This window comes from Sinocyclocheilus grahami, unplaced genomic scaffold (genome assembly GCF_001515645.1).
Source record: "Sinocyclocheilus grahami isolate Dianchi unplaced genomic scaffold, SAMN03320097.WGS_v1.1 scaffold39.1, whole genome shotgun sequence".
NCBI lineage: Eukaryota > Metazoa > Chordata > Actinopteri > Cypriniformes > Cyprinidae > Sinocyclocheilus > Sinocyclocheilus grahami.
This window is the reverse complement of record NW_015505218.1, coordinates 4,201,233-4,223,305: the sequence shown is the minus strand read 5'-3', so window position 1 is coordinate 4,223,305 and position 22,073 is coordinate 4,201,233. Positions and strand designations below refer to the sequence as shown.

At 37.4% G+C, this 22,073-nt stretch overlaps 1 long non-coding RNA gene across 1 annotated transcript in view; it reads left to right on the top strand.

The window, feature by feature from the left end:
- LOC107582027 (uncharacterized) overlaps positions 1-17,428 on the top strand; it is an 18,304-nt gene extending 876 nt beyond the window's left edge. The window contains exons 2-3 of the long non-coding RNA XR_001608893.1: positions 16,513-16,594; positions 17,416-17,428. This is a non-coding gene — a long non-coding RNA (uncharacterized lncRNA). The remainder of the gene's footprint in view (positions 1-16,512; positions 16,595-17,415) is intronic.
- The last annotated feature ends 4,645 nt before the right edge of the window (positions 17,429-22,073 follow it).

The window sequence follows — 22,073 nt, the reverse complement described above, 5'->3', positions numbered from 1 at the left end:
TTCTTTAGTTAGCCAAGTTTATATATACAGTATGTATGAAAAATGTATGAAAACGCTCCAGCAACACCCTTTATTTCAGTGTTGAATGGACATGATTTATGCTAACAACCATGCTCTAATATCTTTTTAGCTGAAAAAAACAGCTATTTTTATTAATTATTTGTGCTATAGTGAGAAACTGCACTCTTGGTATGGAGAAATTTCTCCTTAAAAGCTACAATAAAAGAACACCAGCGAGGATGAACAATTAGCTCCTTTGGGGGCCTATTCTCGTATTCTGTCAAAGAACTTGAGAGTTGCGTGAGACCCGGTCATGGGAATAATCAACTAATTTTGAACAGAGCAAATGGAACTCAATTGACCTGTAATCTTTTCTGCTTGAACGGTCTTCTTGACATTACCAATATTATTCATCTAGCAATGTCAAGAGGACAATTACCGCCATTAGTGAAACTGGGCTCTGTTATCCAAACCGCCAGTGAGGACTTTTCAAAAAAAAAAAAAAAAAAGGGGAGCAGAAATTGAACATATGTTATGCACATGGAAAAATCAGAATCAGAGATTCTGAAAGAAAGCGGGACATGGATAACTGCAGAAAATACACCGATGTCAAGCTATTATCCATCCAAAAAAGTTTTTCTTAGCTGTTTCACATTTTCATCAGCCCAATACACAGTGTCACCCAGGAGGATGAGCTTTTCTTTAGATAGCCAAGTTCCTCATTATAATTCTCCATACCAGCGCCGCTGAAGTCCTTCTGCCGACACAGAACACGTCAGCAGTGATAAAGGCCAACTCCAAGAGAATGTGGGCATTAGATCCAGCGAGAGGAAAAGTTCACTTCTGCATACTACACCACAGCTGCTGCACAGGAACGTCTCCTGCTCAACAAAAACACTCACTGATATTTGACTCAATCCTTCAAGTGTGACTCCTGTGCTTCATTTAGAGCATCTTTAAGGACATCTCTGAGATCTTTAAGAGGTCTAATGGTACAACATTTTCCTCTCGACAAGATTTCATGTGAAAAAGATATATGTATTCACGTCAAACTATACATAAGACTGTCTGTGCAAGTTGCCATGGTAACAAGAAAGCGGATAATGGAGGAATACAATTCAGATACAGCTTCTGATATTTTAAATTATAGTCAAGAATAAAGCAATAGGGTTTTTTTTATATCACAATTGTCATTTCCACATGGCAGTTATACAGATGAGCTCATTCAATCAACAGCTAGTTCAATTACATAAAGCACTGAGGTTATTTCACAGTAAAAAAATTATCTTGATTTTACCCGTAAAAAAACTGTAAAAATGCTACAGTAAAAACCTGTTAATTGGAGAACAGTAAGTTTCCATACTATAAACAGCGAATAACTGTGATTACATTTAATGTAATTTTACAGTAAAATCCTGTTAAAATTACAGTTTTTGGAAGTGATAAAGAACAAGTCATTGTATAATTTACAGTGAAAAAGAATTGCCTGCACTCCACATTTGATGTTTTTCGTTGAAATATTTAAATTGTTATTAAATTGTTGTTAAATGAATGTTTATTGCATTATTTCAGTATCATGTGTTACCATGATGGTGTTCAGTATTTGTGTGAATTGACACTGTGTGCACCTTCTCTATAGAAGTATTTCCCTCCTCAGATTGTGGAAAAGTGGTTTGTGATGAGCTTTCATTATATTACTCTCATCACCACCTGTTTTTCGTGGTTGTCACTGTATTTCAATGGTACAAAACAGATATTAATACTTCAATAGGTTGGAATATTTAAATTATATCAGTTAATAAAATACTTATTTTTTTTCTTTTTTTTTACTGTGAATTTAAAGCTAAAGTCTGTAAAACCTAAGATGCTGATATAATTTTTTATTTTTTGGTAAAGTTCTGGCACACCACACCACAGCTGCCGGTATTTTACCATAAATGCTACCGATTTTTTTTTACAGTGTAGGAAAAGCATTAATAGGTGTATTAGCTCTAGCTTGCAGACTGACAGCATTAGGTGAATGTTATACATTAAGACTAATACAGTCCACAACGTAATTAGTGAGTCTGTCAATCAACCCCCCAAAAAATTTGAACCTGTCAGTCTACATTCTATTGCTGGTTTCACAATGCTAGTCATCTTTTTTACAGATAAAATATGGCAAGGGTGATTGATAGTAATTGTCCAGTTTCTTTTTTGTAGCGTTTTCTGCGTTTTGTGATTTAATTTTGTGTCTAGAAGGGGCACATTTCTCAGAGACGAGGGGACGAAATCCAAATGTCGTTACTTATCTTGTTAATTGGAGCACTGGTACTCTTGTGCAGAGTCTGTAATGCTGCTTTAATTGGTTGTTGTAAAGGTCATGAAGGTGATGTTCTCCATCTGTAATGTCAGCAATGCAGCTTTCAATTCAACAGCAGTTTCTCAAGTCTGTATTCCTCACCCTCACAATGTCTGTTTCCAAAACTTTTCTCAAAAATGCTCATTTATTTGTTTGGATCTGTAAAATTAAACAGCAGACTTAATGGAACAGTCAGGTTCAATACAAATTCTCTGTTTTATCATTTAGGCTGTAAAGTTTTTTTGTTTTTTTACAATAGTTTTAGGGTTTAGAAATTACTGTATTATCATGGAAACGAAGTAGATCTGGATATGACTAAAATCATGTTAACACATTGTAAATCTTGTGGCACTGTAAAAATGTATTTATACTGCTTATTAAATATAATTTAAATGAGTTAAAGCAACAATTTTGTCAAAAATAATTTTGTTTCTGCTTAGTGTGATTGTGTCCAATCTACTTATTTAATTAAATGTCATATATATAAATATATACTGTATATATATATACATATATATATAATAAGTAAATATATATCTACATATGTAAAACTGAAGTTTCCTTTTTTCCCAGGGAGTTAAAACTCCCTGAATAATTTTTGTAGTATTAACTGAAACTGGGCAGTGGATTTTTATCCACATGCATGATTTGAAAAGGGATAAATCAGGAGAGTAAATATGGAGTTGGAAATGAAGTGCTATTTTATGTTTTGGGTAAAGGGAAAGAGCTGCTAGCATTCAGTTATACTTGATATTTAAAAGAGTTTCTGTTATATTAAGGTGCCATTGTGCTGAAGAGTGGAGCTTGTGGTTTGGTTGTGGGTGGCTATGAATTAAGTTTATAGTGTATGTTGTGCCATTTAATGAGCAATAGTTGTAGTAAAGTCAGTGCAGTGACAAGAAATTTCCTGCTTGTTCATTGCAAACGTTTGTTATGCAAGCTGCAGAAGATATTTTAAATGTACAATAATAATCAAGAGTTTGAATTATTAGTAATTAGCGGTGACAAATGCTAGGTAGACTTTACTTCATTTATTTTAATGTGTTATAGCTTTTAAAACTAGGTAGTCTTTATTCAACACAAGATGAAATCTAGCTAAACAAACTGTGCAAATTTTTACCTCAGATTTACTGAGTAGATTCTATAGGTTTGTTTTGATGGAGTGTTGAAACAAGGAGTATTTTAATGTTTACACATTCGCCCATTCCCTTTCACTGTTAGTGCCTCACTTTAAGTTTTTAAAGAGGAACAAATCAATTAAATTAATATTTGTAATAATAAATGTTATGCCACAAGTGCTATAGATTAATCTTAACTTGTATTGGACTCTAAATATTTCTTCAAGGTATTTGATTATAAAAGAGTCTTTGAGGGGAAGACACAATTGGGCTGATATAGTGGCAGAAATCGTTTCAGGGTATCTAGACCTGTTAGTCAGATACCTAATATAAAAACTATAAAAACATCAACAGGAATCTAATGTACCATAACACATGCTCTCAGTTGCCAACTCTGATGGTTTCCAGCATTCACACATCATCTAATCGACAGTATATACAAATTACATACATATACATATTTTGCAGTATTGCATCCTATAATTATAACAAATATCAAAATCAAAGCTAATAGCAGGATGTCTGGTATCCTTTATTTATCTGGAGATGTGGACATGTTTATGAGCGTTCCATCATGTTTTACATGTCACAATAATATTAGCTGGAGATGTTCATTTTCTTTTTTAATTGGGCATCTATCAAGATTTGCAGTGGCTGTGACATCTGTTGAAAAACCTGGATGTTTTCAGTGTGCACTGCAATCAGATTCCTTCACAGAGATAAATAAGTACCCAGAAAGGAAAAGCGATTTTAAACTTCTTGTTTACTTTGTTAAAGCTGCAAGGTCTGAGAAAAAAAAAAGCAATCACACAGAGCTGTGACGCCTGCCATGAAACTGTTTTTTTTAAGACTTAAATTGTGATGTATTCATTTACGGCCACAACAAGCTTAACACTGAGCTTTGAACGTATGAGCACTGATTCTCTTTCTTTTTTTTTTTTTAAATCTATCAATGTCAGGGTGGTCTGTGGGATTATGGGTAACTGGGTTTCCACACGGCCTCTTGGTGCTTATCTCTGCTCCACTTAAGTCGAGCTGACTCCCCTGCTCTGTGTGGGGTTCAAACAGACACAGACACAGGCATCCCCCAAATTCCAGCCGATGAAAAGAGAACGAGGAAGGCACTCAGCCAGTTGATTGTCAGTGCCATTATGTCTTCCCAGCATCCTCTGAGGACTCCACTCTTGCAATTCACTCTATTAAAAAGAGCCTTTCCGCCCTCCATTTTCTTCCTTTTGATATATCACACTCTGTTGTAGTCCTGTTTTAATACATGTGACAGTATTCACTTGACTGCAAAAAGAAAAAAGGGAAAGCTAATTTTTCTATTCTGATGTTTTGGATGGAACATCATGTATAGATAGAAAGTGTCGGACACACTTTATTTTAAGATCCAATTCTCACTATTAATAAACCATTAACTATGACTTATGCCTCAATAAACTCCTAATTTGCTGCTTATTAATAGTTAGTAAGGTAGTTGTTTAGTTTAGGTATTGGGTAGGATTAGGGATGTAGAATGTGGTCATGCAGAATATGTGCTTTATAAATACTAATAAACAGTCAATATGTTAATATTAGGCATGCTAATGTAGCGAATCAACTCATGGGAAATATGAATAATTAATCATAACTAGTTATAATTAATTATGAATATTTTAGATCCGCTGTAGATATTTAGCTGACCTCTCAGGGTCAACTGTCTTGTCAATTCTAAGAACGTTAATTTCCTGGTTAAGGAAAATAACTTCCTTACTGTACAATTCTACAAAAGCTTGTAGCATAAATCTGCATGATTAAGTGACTCCAGTTATGAGCAAACAATGAACCACGTCAAGTGTGATACAAGTAAGGTTTTATTAACTACATAAACACTTAAACTAGTCTAACATACTACATAAACACATAAACTGGTCTAACACACACACACACACACACACACAGTTTGTATAGGAAAGGGTTAAAAGCTTAACGCAGTAAAGAGAAGAGAAATAAGAATATGAAGTTATAGAACCATTTATCTGAAGGCTCACGTGGATCTTGCTGAAGTTGGTTGATGAAAAAAAACAGTTTGCATCAGAGTAACTTGATGAATGGAGGACAAGGCCGAAGGCCTAGCACAAAACCTTGGATGTCCTGGAGCATTGGAGCTCACATCTTCTCAGAACCTAACAGAACCACCGAACCTGGGCGGGTCCCTGGAGCGGGGCCTTTAAGGTCTCGGAAGAGTCACGCCTCTCAAGGTGGGCTTGTCCAATGAGAACGGCAGAAATTCCAAGCGGGAGGTTGCAATTGCTGGAGGGTTTTATGACCCTTTGTTTGAGGGCATGGTAATTTGCAAATGTAATTCGCTTGGGGTGTGGCTGCACAAACTAATAAAGATTCTTAGAACACTAATATGTTGCATAGGTATAAACATACAATATACACTCGTTATAGAGTATTTGTTAAATATAGCTAACAAAATATATATTGTGTGTTTGATTGGTCCAGACGCTACACTAATAAGCAACTAGTTAATAGCGGGAATAGGTCCCTACACTAAAGTGTTACCAAAGCTTCTACTCTGTGTACAGTTGTTTGAAATGGGCTAAATGGTTTCAAAGGTAGATCATCATCAGGGTGGGAATAATTAAAGCGAGCGTGCATCACACACGGGTAAGAATCGGGGACAGACTGCGCTGCTACATCGCCCGCTCTTCCACTGCTATTTCTGTGTTCATCTCGTCACATTCCAATTCAAATGAATTACATGCCCAATAGCGAATCTTTAGGGAAAAGAGCCACTAACGGTAAAACTGAATCAATTTCACGTGTCTTTTCTTGAGCTGTGGAACTCCAGCGGTTACAAAGTGAAAGAAACTTCCTTTGTGTTTTTGTATTGCTGTCTGACTGCAACAAATTAGCACATTTACATTCAAGGTTTCATGATGTCAAATGTTGCTTTAAACTAAGGAAAGCAAAGAAGGAAAAAACAGTTCTGGTGTCAATATTTTTTTCCCCAAAAATGCTAGTAATGTTATCGCATTGGACTTACTGACTTTGCTTACACAGAGTATAACAACTTCCCCCAAAAAATGTTAATAATTTTTGTACTTTTTGGGTATTTTTTTCCACTTAATGTTCCCAGGGCAGAAAAATAAGAAAAAAATTGCTTATATTCTCACTATGCTACATTATTATTTATTTATTTATTTTTGGAACTGAAATTAGTCCCAAACGAGACTTTTTCACTCAAAAACTGAGGAGCACAAGCTCAGATCAATAAGACCAGTTCCAAAGTTCCAAGTTCCAAAAAGAAAAAAAAAGAAAAGAAAAAGAAAATTTATCAAAAAAATTGAATCCAGGATTTGGTGATAATATAGCATATTAAAAGAAAGAAAAAACAATTTTTACAAGGCCAGTCATTTCTGTCCATGAACACCAGATTTTCAACACAGCACAAGGGTTAACACCATTTCCCCCATTTACTGGACCCACAAAGATTGAACAAAATAAGACATTGTGTAAGCCAGCATTTGGCATAATTGTGACAACACTCACTTCCTTCTGTTATGTTTTTAATGCTTAGTCCATGTTGTACGTATTTGTTAAATTCATTAAAAAAATTGTTTGCAGTTTATTTTAACATTTTAAAATGCTTAAAATGAAATAGGGTGATAGGGTGGAGATGGGGTTTGGTATAAAATAATGTTGAATGAAAAAAAGAAAAGAAAAGGAAAAAAAAAAAAAAAAAAGAAAGAAAGAAATGCTGCGAAAGCTAAAAGTGTTACAACCATTCCTAGTCCATATCCCGGAATAAACGGTCGCTACCTTTAGAAACTGTTGTGTTTTCCCCAATAATAAAAACAAACCGAACCTTTCCTTTAAGTTTGATTCCTCTCAAATCTGTTTTAGATGTTGTCTCCTTCTGCAGGTTTAATGGCTTCTGACAGCAGCGCTGCAGGTGAGGCTTACTGAAAGGAGAGGAATTAGGGAGTGAAGTTAATCAAATGTGCTGGGTAGGTCATATGGTTGAGAGGTTAATGAAGCGAACCCCAGCAGAATAATGAACAGTTTACATACAGCCTCAAGAAGTCCACTCCCACTTTTACTACCAGCAGTTTTTTTTTTAAGTGCCGGGCTGCCCTTTCTATTGTCAAGAGGACTTCAGTGCTATGTGCGTTTTAATGGAATTTGAGGACGAAAATTACTTTTTGGTCCTTGTACTGTCATCAATCAATTAGCGTTTAGATATAGATATTAGAATGGCCTGCTGATAACACAACAGTGTCAGTAGAAAGAAAGACAATAAAAATATAGATGAATATATAAATGAATGAATGAAAGTATTTATTCAAAAGTTTGGAGTCAGTATGATTTTTACTGAATGCTCTTAAGCAGCAAGGACACATTGATCAAAAGTAACAATAAAGACTTTTACATTATTATATATAAAAAAGCAATTTCAAATAAATGTTTTTTTTTACTTTCTACTCATCAAAGAAAAACAGTATCAATGTTTGTTTTTGAGCACCAAATCAGCATATTAGAATGAATTCTGAAGGATCATGTGACACTGAAAAATGGAGGAATGATGCTGAAAATTCAACTTTGCCATCACAGAAATAAATTACATTTTAAAATATATTAACTTAAAAAAAGTTGTTTTAAATTGTAATAATATTACCACAATATTACTGTTTTTACTGTATTTTTGGTCAAATAAGAGAAACTGTTTTTCAAAAATATTATGAAATCTTACAGATCTGAAAAAGAAAGAAAGAAAGAACGAAAGAACGAAAGAACGGTTACACTTTATTTCAATAGACCACTTTAGATATTTTACTAACTGCATGTGCAACTACATGTCTTCACAACAATACATTTCAGAACGTGTAAAATGATTGAAAATGATTGAGAAAGACAATTATAGAAAGTATAAAGAATTTATAACAAAAGAAAAGAAATTATAGAATTAATGAAAGTATAGAATAAGTAAATTCAAAATGAATTAACTAAAAAATGAAAGTGTATATACAGTACGTACAGAAACAAATAAATTATAGAAAAAATAACAGAATGAATGAAAATGAATGAATGAGAATAAAAAATATAAGAAAAGAGATGAATGAAAGTACAGATGAAATGAACAAATAACTGAACAAATGACTGTATAGAAAAGGATGAGATTGTAGATAGAAAGTCAGAGAAAGGAAGGAAGAAAGCAGGGTTCATCTCTCAGGTGATTTGTGCAGCTCTTATTAAAGTAACAGCAGATGATCTTGCAGTAGGACATACAGGAACAGTCATTAATCTGAATGCAGCACAAACATCTGCTTTGCTAGTGAGAATTATGGCTGTGCCTTTGGCTGGAGCAGTTATTCATTTCTTTATCCTATGTTAAATCACAGCAGTCTGTCTTTACAGCCCAGAGCAGTGTCTAAAGGTGAGAAGAATGTATGAGAAATGTTATTGGTCCATTGGGCTTGAGGTGATCGTCTTCAAAGCGGATCACAGGTACTGTTTACTCTGGGTCACTGAAGGATTTCACTGCCTTAGTTACATGCAAGCAGAGTTGCTGATGCTAGTAAAAGACTTTCTTATCAAATCAAGCATGGTGCATTACTGTGTTTATTACTTGTATTTTAAAAGTCTCTGCTTGTTGCTTTTTAGTATTAAGCAAAAATAAAAACCTTTGGAATTTCTCATCAAAACAAAATTATCTTTTTTCCCTTTTACTTTGTACTTCAAACTCTTTTCTATCTGCCTTCATGACCTCCTCTTGCTTTGCTTCACAATACTGGCATGCAGTACGTTCTTTGCAGTATGCTGACAGCTTGATCTATTTTTGCTACATCCTCCCTGCTGCGCCTGAAATTCTGTTAAACAGGGCACAGACATTGGAAATTGTGCTGTCAAATGAGAGATGTTTAAAACAGCACCACCAGCTCATAATGAATGATACAGAGATATCGATCAGCATGAGCAAGCGTACTTTAGCACATCAAATCGAGGGCAGAAATAATTAACCTTTAGCTATGGAATAAAGTAAAGATCAGCAAAAAAGGGTGTGTGTTTTTAGGTGAATAAGATTCATATCAGACCTCTGCCCCATCTGCTACTGAAATAGCTCTTCTTCATAATAGAAGAGGAACACCCTCAAGTTGAAATATGCCACCATTATTGAGGTTTTTATGCTAGAGGACAACTGTAAAAATTATTTTCTCCATTTTGCCATTAAGAAAAGTATTTGTTTACTAAAAAAGTGGAACATGTTCTTTTATCTGTTTGTAATTGTTTTGTATGTAAACATGCAGTGGCACGCTTTTGAGCATTGTGAAAAGGGTTGGGAAATATGTTATATTTTATATATATATATGTTATAAATTTATATTTATTGTAAAACTGGCCCCCTTGAAACTTATGAGTTGGAATTTGAATTGAACTGGCCACAAACCACCATCCATCCATCCATTCATCCATCAAATTTTGACAAACTTTAAAAGATTAATTAATTTTAATTATGCTTTTACATTCAAATTTGAATTGCAATTGTGCATACTGTATTGCAGCGCACAACCCCTTATTTAGCACTTGCGCCACATACTGTTTTAAGATGCTGTTTCAAGATGCTTTTAGGTCTAAATTAAACTGGCCTTAAATAGGGTGAACTTACATTCATTTTTCCCCAGATATGTCTTGGCCAGGATTTCAAAATGGCCTAAAATGTCCAGATTTTAGCTTCGTTTTCCTATTGTTTATATACTTGTTGAAGGTAATGACTGAAAAGTAGTTTGACCAATAGCGTGCAGGCATTGTACATAATAGACCAATCGTTGCAAGAGTGAAGGTGGGATCTACAAAGAACAGTCAAAGCAATGCAAATACGAGAACATATAATTTATGAGGACTGTCATGTCAACAGGAAAACAAATCCAAAGCCTGGTCATTTTGGTCAATTTAGGAATCCTGGCCAGGACAAAAAAGAGGATGTACGGTCACCCTACCCTAAAGTGAAGACTTGAAGTACATTTTTGGTAGCTAGGTCTGATTTGACCAGGAATATCCTTGGAGTAAATTGTAAGTGATGAATAAGTACAACCACTGCAAAAAGTGTATGTCTCTGGGATTACAGAGCGCTCTGTTACAGGTAGATATTTTTCCAGACATCTTCACCTAAGGCCAACCTTTAATTTGATGCAGGGAACAATACAGAATCGTCATATTGATGCATGCAAAAACAAAAGATGAATATTTAAAGCATATAGGTCAAATGGTGGTAATATCAGTTTAAAGCAGGCTAATGTTTGTTTTGTTTATTGGACCAGAAGTGCAGGAAACACGCCAAAAAAAATAAATAAAGCAGTGTTTTTTTGCACCGCTGAATGAAAAATAGTTTTATGAAGACTCCCATGAGAGATAGCATAGTCTGTGCAGGGCTGGTTTTGAGATGGCAAGTAAACCAAAGCCCATGAGAAAGAAAGAAAGAAAGAAAGAAAGAAAGAAAGAAAGAAAGAAAGAAACAAAGAAAGAAAGAAAGAAAAAAAGAAAGAAGGAAAGAGAGACAAATACAGAGAGAAAAGAACAGTACATGCTCCTGATGAATGGGGAAGCACAGAGTAGCTCATTTGTTTTCTTGTTCCTGCAGCCATGGCAGGACATCTTGGGGATTCAGTCCTCTCACAGACACCCCCTACTCTCACCGTAACGCAGTGGTTCTCAAAGTGTGGGGCGCGCGGGTCATCAGCAGAAAAAGAAAAGAAATAAAACAGTAAACAGCCAAAGGACGTAACTTAGAATGGGAGATGGATTGGTTTGTGAAAGGAAAGAGAAAAGCCATAGATGAAGTCGCACAGACCCAGGTAGGTGCTGGTCATTTAAAAGCTAAATGCAGAAAATATGATGAGGCATATCTTGCTCTCGGCTTCACTCACTGTATCTATACCAGACACTACAGTTGTGGCGCCGCACCGCAAGTCTACACTGGACGCGACAAAGTGACCGTTGCAAATCATTTTAACTTTGTGTCAGTACGTCATAAATAGAACAAGACATCAGTTTAATGTCGGTGTTTTGTCGTGTCGCGTCGCATCCAGTGTACACAGCGTCACTGATTATAATGGGTTCTACTGTATTTTGCCGCTCGCGTCCGGTGTAGACCGTGTTTAATGTCATTGGTGAGGAGGAAAGCCTGTGTGTAAAAAAATAAAATAAAATAATTTTTCCGCCAGATGTTTTTATAGGTTTAAAGGGGGAGTGACCAAAAAAGTTTGGAAACCACTTCTGTAACGTCACTGTGATACTGGCACACAACTGCATGAACTTAAAGTTATTGGAGCCATATACAACTGGGATAATGATTCTAGTCTGCAATGAATTGCCAGTGTCTATCTCTGAGCCCACAAGACAAATTTAGAAAGAAACGTGTGGGAGGATGGAGAGAGAAGACCACTGGCAGCCTGATGCATTGTGGATGCCGAGGGTTATAATGGAGGAATGTGTGGCTGTTTGTTTTCTTTCTCAAAAATACATGCTGTGCCCTATTGACCTCTTCTCATGCCACTCAGTGTGCAGAACATATTTTAAAATGGCTTATGGATGTGGAAATCTAATTACATCCCTTAATTATTTTATTGCAGGAATAATTTAAGTTGGAGAAGGATTTGACTGAAGTTTGGATGACTGTAGTGCAACTGGAAATGTAATTTCTCCCCCAAAAGTCTTTCTGCAACATCTCAAAACAAGCATTGTGTAACATTTTAAATATAAAGACTGATTTTATTTTCTCTCGCTAAAGCTACTTTCATAGCTAGCATTTTAAGTATCTGAAATGCACAATAATATATTCACATATCTTGAAAAAGGTGGGGGAAAATGGTCACAAGTGATATTGAGCTTATAACATAGCATTACATAATTCATATATTATTTTTGAGATTTTCAGTCACTTTTAAGATTAAAAGTGATGTCACGTCTCGTCGCCACAGCTCCTGTACCACCGCTGAGCGGCCGGGTCACCGGCTCGGCTCCTCAGCCAAAACCTGAATATGCACTGCATCTGCTGCCTACTTATACTCACGCTGTGATCAGCAGCAGCTGGATGCAATAATCGCATGCCAATGTGCATTGGCTCGTTTAGTTTACACTCGAAGTAGACTGGTCCCTCTAAGCGAGATCCCAATTCGTCGGTCCTCCGACGTGACGTCTCCGTTCCCTCCTTCAGGGAACGAGGGTTACATACGTAACCGAGACGTTGTATATAACAATATCCCTTATTCAACATAGTTGAAGAAACAAGCAATTGTTCAGCCTTTTTTTGAGTACAGGTAAACAAGGCATTTCAAATCACAAGATGAAAAGGAGAAGTATCTAAGAATGGCTGGTTTCATATGAATCCTTCAGTTGTGCTTCATTTGATGGAGGTCACATATCTTAAAGTTTGGCCTTGTGAATTCTACTCCTCCTTTATTGCGTAATTCATTATAATTTCTGTAATATTTTTCAAAGACAAGGAGTGCCATGGGAGATGGTGAACTTTGCTATTGGCACGCATCTCCGCCCTTCTAAACAAACACACTACCTACCCCCTTTCTTAGCAGGCAGTGCAATAATCTGTAAATCCAGGCCTAGATTAAAAAAGAAACACGCAACAAGGTCAAAAACAAATTTTCAGACACAGTTGGGCTGCAAATAGAGACGCATAATCAGTCCGTGTAGCTTGAAAGTTTTGGCTGCCATTTGTCCGTTGAGCTGAAGTGCGCTTAAAAGGGAAAATGTTACGACATTGTACAATTAATAAATTGGGGCAGCTATAAATTTATGCTCTTCTCTCTCATGAGAGTTTGAGCTGCCCATCCGATGGGATGGCGTCACATTAGCATGAGCTAGCGTGATTAATGAGTATGGATAGCTACGGCACTGAGGTTTTGAGAGACATGCTTTTTAAGAAAGAACAACAAAAAAAAAACTCTCGCCACTCCTTTATTGCGTAATTCATTATAATTTCTGTAATATTTTTCAAAGACAAGGAGTGCCATGGGAGATGGTGAACTTTGCTATTGGCACGCATCTCCGCCCTTCTAAACAAACACACTACCTACCCCCTTTCTTAGCAGGCAGTGCAATAATCTGTAAGTCCAGGCCTAGATTAAAAAAGAAACACGCAACAAGGTCAAAAACAAATTTTCAGACACAGTTGGGCTGCAAATAGAGACGCATAATCAGTCCGTGTAGCTTGAAAGTTTTGGCTGCCATTTGTCCGTTGAGCTGAAGTGCGCTTAAAAGGGAAAATGTTACGACATTGTACAATTAATAAATTGGGGCAGCTATAAATTTATTCTCTTCTCTCTCATGAGAGTTTGAGCTGCCCATCCGATGGGATGGCGTCACATTAGCATGAGCTAGCGTGATTAATGAGTATGGATAGCTACGGCACTGAGGTTTTGAGAGACATGCTTTTTAAGAAAGAACAACAAAAAAAAAACTCTCGCCAAAACCTCTGCGCTCATTTTAAATGGAATGTTTAAATATGGGTAAACACAATCACGCATTTGTTGACATTCTTGTACAGGAACTTGGACAATAATTGCTAAGCATGTTTGAGAGCTAGTTGGCATGCAAGAGAATCAAATCCCTAAGCTCTAGCCTGACAAATTCAATTCATGAAGAGCATCTCAATGCACTATATTTAGTAGACCATCTCCTATGCGTTATGGGGGTCTAATAAATGTCTTCGGGTCAGAGACATCATGCGAAATTCAGGGACCATTCAATTTGTATAAGACTAATCAGTCAGTCAATGCAATTTTAAAACCGCGCACATCAAAATTAAACCAATATGTGCAGTCAAAAGTAGAAATTTTCAGAAGCCGCAGTAAAGCCTTGTCCATATTATAGACTTGATGAAAAATGACCCCCCCTCTGGGCTGCTATTCAGCTTTAGAAATCCAAAGGAAATCACTACAATAGTTTGTCTTCATGGAAGACTTAGACTTTGAAATGAATAAATGGGGTTTGATTTACCTTCTGTTTGGATTTGGTTGAGCAGAACAATACCTTCTAAAATCTACATGCTTGTAAATAGAAGGTTATCACTTCCCCGGTTCTCTAATGGGAAGATTACACATTTTGTGCTTGAAGGAACCCATTAATCTCCATACAGTACATGGATTTTGCAATCCGATACTTTGTATTCAATGGAATAAGCTGATATGATAAGTAGAGAACCAATTGCTGCTCTTTGACTTTCATTGTACAGTACCATCTCAACAGCTTTATATAATAAGACAGACCTCAGGACTCACGGATGAATGAGTACTGACCGAAAAGCTTCTAAAATGACATGGTTGCTATGCTTGCATTTCATTCTATTCTATTCTATTCTATTCAGTCTCTCAATGTGAGTTGTTATTTCACAAGTATGTTGATCAACTTTCTGTTTTTTAGCTACTGTACACAGCTGCTTATTACAATACCTGCATCTCTATGGTAATGGAAACAGTGTGTGCATCCATGGATAATGACATCAAACAGCACTGCATTAAAATTCATTATGCGCTTCATCTAGTAAATCAAAGTAAATGGATATTCTTTGGGCATGTGTTTGTTTTGAGGCAACAAGATGATGTTGCTGCTATTGAAAAAATGAGGAGGCCATGGACTGATCACTCTTCAAGAGGAAACAGATTAGAGAAAAACGTGTAATAATGCAGCTTTGAAAGAGCATGTAATTTAAACTACTCCATTGTAGTCACGTAGCTGGAGAGTTTGGATTCAGAATGCTATATTGCTGGACTTTTTACTTTGATATTGCTTCTTTATTACATAGATCTGTGGAATAATTTACTCTGATTTACGGTCTTATGTTGACACTCTCACAGCAATTTGTGACTATTTTAAGATTTTGTGAATCCATACAATCTCATCTGCAAGCTTTCGTACAATCTGCCTACACCTCACAGAGGGTCCTTAATTTCTTTCTTAAAATCTAACATTTTCATGCGAATAGTTGTGTTTTTAATTAGATGGAGTTAGATAATATTTACTGTTGTCTATGGCAATGCCATATATCAGTCCACTCATGCAGGCAACAAGCCAGCACTGCTTTCATGTTTCTAGTATCACACTGCAGAGTCACTCTTGTTGCATACAAACACAACTAGTGCATAGTAAAAAATTACTTTGGAGAACTTCAGTGTTAATATTACAGTAATATAGATACTGTAGTAGTTAATATTACTGAAGTATAGTGTTCATCTGGTTGCAAATCCGATTTTGTATGTAATGGATATTTTTTCCTTAGCGGAAGCTTTAAGATATCATACAGGCAAAATTATAAAACAATTTCAACTGAAATCAATATTTCAAGTCCATAAATGGATTTCTTTGGTAAGCAGCCACATAATAAGCAGGATTCAGCGGATTCAGCATATAATGTGCAGAAATAGGAAATCTAGTCATACTCTAGTGGTGTTAAGTACTTTAAGTTGTTTTAAAGAAGAAAAGATGAGCATCTGGACTGTAACAATTTCCATTACATACTGAATTGTATTACTTTCAGTAGCTGTAACTTGCTCAAGGCCTCTACAATAGTTCAGATGTAACCTTCAGCTCTTTAATGCCTTTAAAGTCTTCTGTGTGGTAGAGGAAAATCTGTGACTTTTAGAAAAACGAAAAATAAGCAAGAAAGTCTACATGAACGGTCGACCTTCATGCATATATACATGCAAACCCTACAACGCGACCTCAGCTGCAATAATCTCTTTTTGGTCCGGTATTCTGTCACGGTTGCACTACTGAGTGGAGTGCAGAGAAAGGAACGGAGGGAGATGAGGAGTACATCAATCCAGAGAATTTTAATTATAACAAGGAACAAGGAAAACTCACATAGCACATGTAGACATAAACAATACCGGACCCTGAACTAAAAACAGGGAACACTATTTAAACACATGATAAGACGAGGGGATGACGAGACTCACCTGGGATCAATGGAAATAAACTGGGAACACCTGGAATTAAATCAACATAATCAGGACAGGAACAGGAAACTAAACAAATATGGGCAAGGAGGGCACATGGGGAGCAAAAAACACACAAAACACGGAACAAAGTCTGACATGACTCCCCCCTTCCGGAAGGCGCATCCCGCGCTGTATAACATCCAACGGCGTGGGTGCCCTGGAGGCCTCTAGGAGCAGGCAGACTCAGAGGCCATGGCGGAGCAGGGAACTCAGGCGACCATGGCGGAGCAGGCAGACTCGGAGGCCATGGCGGAGCTGGCCGCCCTGGAGGCCACAGTGGCGCAGGTAGTTCAGGAGGCCATGGCAAAGCAGCTTCCGAGGCCGCGGCCCCAGCCCCAGCCCCCGCCTCTACGGCTGGAGCCCCCCCCAACAAAAAATGCTTGGGGACGCTTGCAGGCTCCAAGGCCCTCCGTGCGCCATGACAGGGGACTGGAGCCCTCCCTGGGCTTAACTGGGGATCTGGAGCCCTCCCTGGGCTTAACTGGGGATCTGGAGTTCTCCCTAGGCTCAACGGGGGATCAGGAGCCCTCAGTGGGCTAGACTCGGGAACTGGGAAGCACTTACGAGGAGCTGGCACTGGAGGGCGCTCTGGAGGAGCTGGCACTGGAGCAAATTCAGGCGCTGGAGCCGACACTGGAGCTAGCTCTGGGGCTGGAGCCGACACTGGAGCGAGCGCTAGGGCTGGAGCCGACACTGGAGTGAGCTCTGAGGCTAGGATGAAGGCAGAGAACAGTCCTTTTCTCTTTGTCCTCCTCCTTTGGTTACGGTTGAACTGGGCAGCCAGTTACGGGTGAAACGGCCGGCGGGCTTGAGTGAGCCGCGGCCGGCGGGCTTGACTGGGTTGGGCAGGCGGTAGGAGCCGTTGGAGTGGTATGTTGAAACTGGGAACACCTGGAATTAAATCAACATAATCAGGACAGGAATAGGAAACTAAACAAATATGGGCAAGGAGGGCACATGGGGAGCAAAACACACACAAAACACGGAACAAAGTCTGACACATGAAGGTCCACCGTTCATGGACCTTCATAAACGTTATCTCAGTTATCAATTGTAGTCTGAGTTATCAGTTGTCTCAGTTGAATCGGTCTCAGTTATCAGTTGTAGTGTAAATGACTGTAGGATATCAAACTTGTGTGTGAATGCGTGTGTTAGATTAGTTTATATGTCTTAGATTTATCCAATAAAGCCTTATTTATATGGAAAAGAGAAGTATCTTGTGTTTTGTGCTCACAAGTTAATGTCTTAAACTGCCGATCTTGTTACTATGCTAATTAATAGTGTTTTCACTATATTTTGGATATAGATATCCATTGCAGAATTGATGTCATACGGCTCGTTCACTGACTCGCTGGCCGTCTCAGTGATCAGCCGTAAAACAGTGATTCTGTCCTAATTCCCTTGCATATTAATGGTGGAGTTCCCTTTAAAATCTTAAATGATTCCCTTTGAGCTAAATTATTAAATTATCACTGTTTACCCTACATGACTTAAGAAGTATATTACTATAATTATATTACTGTAATACTATTGCAGTGTTTGTCTTGTTGCAAAGCCAAGTTTGTATGTAATATTTTTTTATATTTATATTTTTTAGTGGAAACATTAAGCTGTACAGATAAAATTATAAAACAATTTCAACTCGAATCAATATTTCATGTCCATGAATTCTTTGGTAAGTAGCTGTGTAATACACAGGATTTGTGCCAGAGTTGCCAGAGATTTTTTATTTTGCGACATTGACCGACTTACATTTTATAATCTGCAAAAATAGGAAATCTAGTCCTGCTCTATTGCCTGTAAATACTGCAAGTTATTCTAAAGAAGAAAAGATGAGCAACTGGACTGAAACATAATAATTTCCTGTTTTCTGTATTAGATTGAATTACTTGCAGTAGCTGTAACTTGCTCAAGGCCTTTACATTGGTTCAGATGTAACCTTCAGCTCTTTAATGCCCAGCCTCAATGGATGGTTAAGACTTCTGTGTGGCTGAGGAACAGGCTACAAAACACTTAAGCTTGTTCCAAAGACTCAGACTCATCATCCATGTGCTGTGCAGATCAGAGCAGCACGCCGAACCCACCACCCCCACCGCCAGCAACCACAACTGCTGGCAGAGGCTCTAGTCAGACTGGCTTTTCCACAAGCAGTGCAGGCTGTCACTGTCACAGGCATTGTCAAAGACATGATCAAATACTCTTCCAATCTGCTGCATGACACACACACACACACACACACACACACACACACACACACACACACACACACACTTAACTCTCCCACTCTGCTGCGTGAGACACACACACACACACACACACACACACACACACACACACACACACACACACTTCTCTTCCCAGCTCCCACATACATTGAGACAAACTGTCAAATAACCAAAGATTAGTAGACGCAACTCACAGTACACTTATTGTTATGCATGGATTCTGAGCAGAGAAAAGGTGAATAAATTTATGGGGAACCACAGGAAGAGAAGGAACATCAGCAGGATGCATACAATTCATTCCAGACTGGCAAATGCACTGGAGGCCCATGCTAATTAGTCAATGTCCGGACAGATTAGGTACAAGGTGGAGTGTAGAAGTAGCTGCAAGATATTTTAAATCAGTGTAATAGATTTTTCTCCCCAAATCTAACACTATATAGAGCATATATGGATATATTTGGCCTCAGTTCAGACAAGGCAGGATCAGTCTATAAATTTCACGCACCAGTAAAAACAATTTAGCTGTGAAAATACACCAGTGTAATTGGGACAAAAAATGGGCCTGAAACTGTCATCTGAAAATTTCTTTGTTTGTTCATTTTTTCCCCTCCTTCATATGCAGAAACTGTAGATAAGGAAAACAGGGCCAAATATCTCCCAGCCCATTCCGATTCAGAAATGTTTACACACCCGTATTTATTATTCATAGATCTAGGGCGGTTTCTTTCGAAAGAAAAAACACAAAAACTTACATGATAAACTGCTGTACCCTTTTCCGAATGTCCTATATTTGAGCACGGCTAAAGCACAGTGAATCAAAAACACTTCTGTACGAATGCTGGTCTTTATACTTCATCTCTTACACTGCTTACACCAAGGTGGAATGCTTGAGAATACCAAATTATTCCCTCTAGGCCACAAACAACTTCCAAAAAGTGCTTATCTATGATATTTCAAGCTTACTTTCTGCAAGATTAGAGGTGGAAAAATTACACTTCAGAGTCGGTAAAAGCTACCACAAAGAGCCCTACACATCAAGATAAGAGAGGCTGCTGCTGACAGAGCTCAGGAAACCGTAGAGGCTTTTGTCCATGAAAACGAGAGAATGCAAAATAATATTTTAAATGACGGAGCCACAGTTGGAGGCTTTGTGGTCATGAGGTCAAAGTAAACAGCTGCACAGGCAGAAGGTTTAATCATTACAGTGTTACACCCCTTCTTGAGCTGGAAAAAAAGCTGTGTTCAGAAAAGCAAAAGCCATTTCAAATGATATAACACAACATGAGATTTCAAATAATCTAAATTAATATTTAAATAATTCTAAACTTCAGAAAACCCCTGATGGTTGAACAGAAATGTGTTTTCCGAACTTTTTGTCACATGTGCCACCACAGCCCTGTCAGTATTATTTCAACAGAAATAATATCATGCTCAAGATTTTCAAAATCATTTTGAACAAAACATTTGACACTGTGACTCACCAAGTAGATTCTTTAATAAGACACCTCAACTTTTGTCGATCAACATTTTTGACAGTTCTGCATGTAAACAGAGATAAACTTTCTCAAGCAAACTATCAGTGACTTTATTTATAAATTAAGCTGTAATTTATGCTCAATGTGTTCAAAAAAAGCAAAACAAAATTCTTTGTAAGTACTGCCACGTTTTTGGATATTAAAATTCTGATAAAGGGAAAGTTCAGGGTTAGTAAATGACGACAGAATATTAATTTGGGGGTGAATTATCCCATTACAACTATTGAGATAAAAGTGAAAGAAACATTTGTCAAAGATTCAGTAGATTTGGTAACCCATGTTTTACACAAAAGTGTAAGGCTACGGTAAGTACTTCAGTTACCCCATGCAGCCAACTGCATCTGTCCCAGTCTCAGGCTCAGATATTAACCTCATGAAAGACTGACAAATGGAGCTAATTACCATCCAGTGGCATGAGACCACTTGGTGCCCACAAAGGAGGACCATAAGCTCTGCACCCTTCAACTCATCAAGGTCAGGTTTTACTTTATATAAACCACTGGGCAGGGTTCTTTACAAAAATGTTCCTATCAAACACAGCATGTCCGTCGCTAATGCACCGATGCACTGAAATGAGAATTAAAAATTATAATAATAGTAACCATAAACATAATTTAGATTAATTTCCCATAAACATGTTGTACACTACCGTTCAAAAGCAATGGTAAAGGGAAACAAAATATTCAACAAGAACACATTAAATTAGTCAAAAGTGACCAACTTTTTTTTAATTCAAAGCACAACTGAATGACTTCTTTCAGAAAGTTTTTAATGGTAGTGTAGTGTATATATATTCTTTTTTTAATTGCTTGGACAGTATTTATGTGTCAAATAAGTAGAAAAAAGTATTCTACATAATAGAAAATAAATATGCACAATTAGTCCAAATTAATGATGTAACTCTTTTGTAACAAGACTTGTGTTGTGTGACTGTTGAATTCAACATTCTGTGGCCAATTCAATTCAAATTCCAAAACAGGAAATCAATTTGAATATACACCAAACCTGCTTTAATACAGCTAAATGACCGCAAGTTCATCCGTCAAAGCTAAAAACAGCACCAGTGCACTGGTGTAAGGAGGAAGGCTTTGTCAAATGCAATCTAGCTCCACCAAATATAAAACATGAAGGTCTCTTGCTGTCAATACCCCAGCTGTGCTCTGCTTATATCCAGATGCATATTATTTTGCTCTAATCCCTTGTCTGTCAAGCTCCATTTTTAAACTCCAAAGCTAATTTAATTCCGCACGTGTGATGTGGTGAAGGATTGAAGCGAAGACAGCAGTGCGCAGCTCCACTGTCACAACATGCTTCATAGCCCAACATTATGGCCTGAGGTCAGATAAAATGAACCTCACATCCTGTCAGTAGTCTGTCTTCAAGCATGGAAATGCAATTTCTTTGCATTTCAACATCATTATGGTTGTTTAAGACAACAATATAAATTGCAGCAACAAAGTTTTCAATGCTCAAGTTTTTGTTTTGCCTGCAATTCAAAAGGAAAGGGGTGAAGATATGTCACACCATTGATCATTATGCGTCGAGAATCACTGAACTGAACTAGAGCGGGGTTATTCTTCTGAGAGCAGATTTTTGGTTTCACCTGAGACCATTACTTCTGGTTGGAGAAACCACGGGTTGTTTTAGTGATTAATATACTGTATAACAACCCAGAATAACAAAGAAGTGTGCACACATTTGGAGAATAACAATTGCGCTAAAACCATATGCACACTCAAAGGTAAGAGCATTCATTAAATTTGTCCCTTAATGGCACTATTACTTGTCTTTGCCCTACCAAGGGGACACATTTGCATTCACAATGTAGGTCTAACTCCATGGTGTCTCTA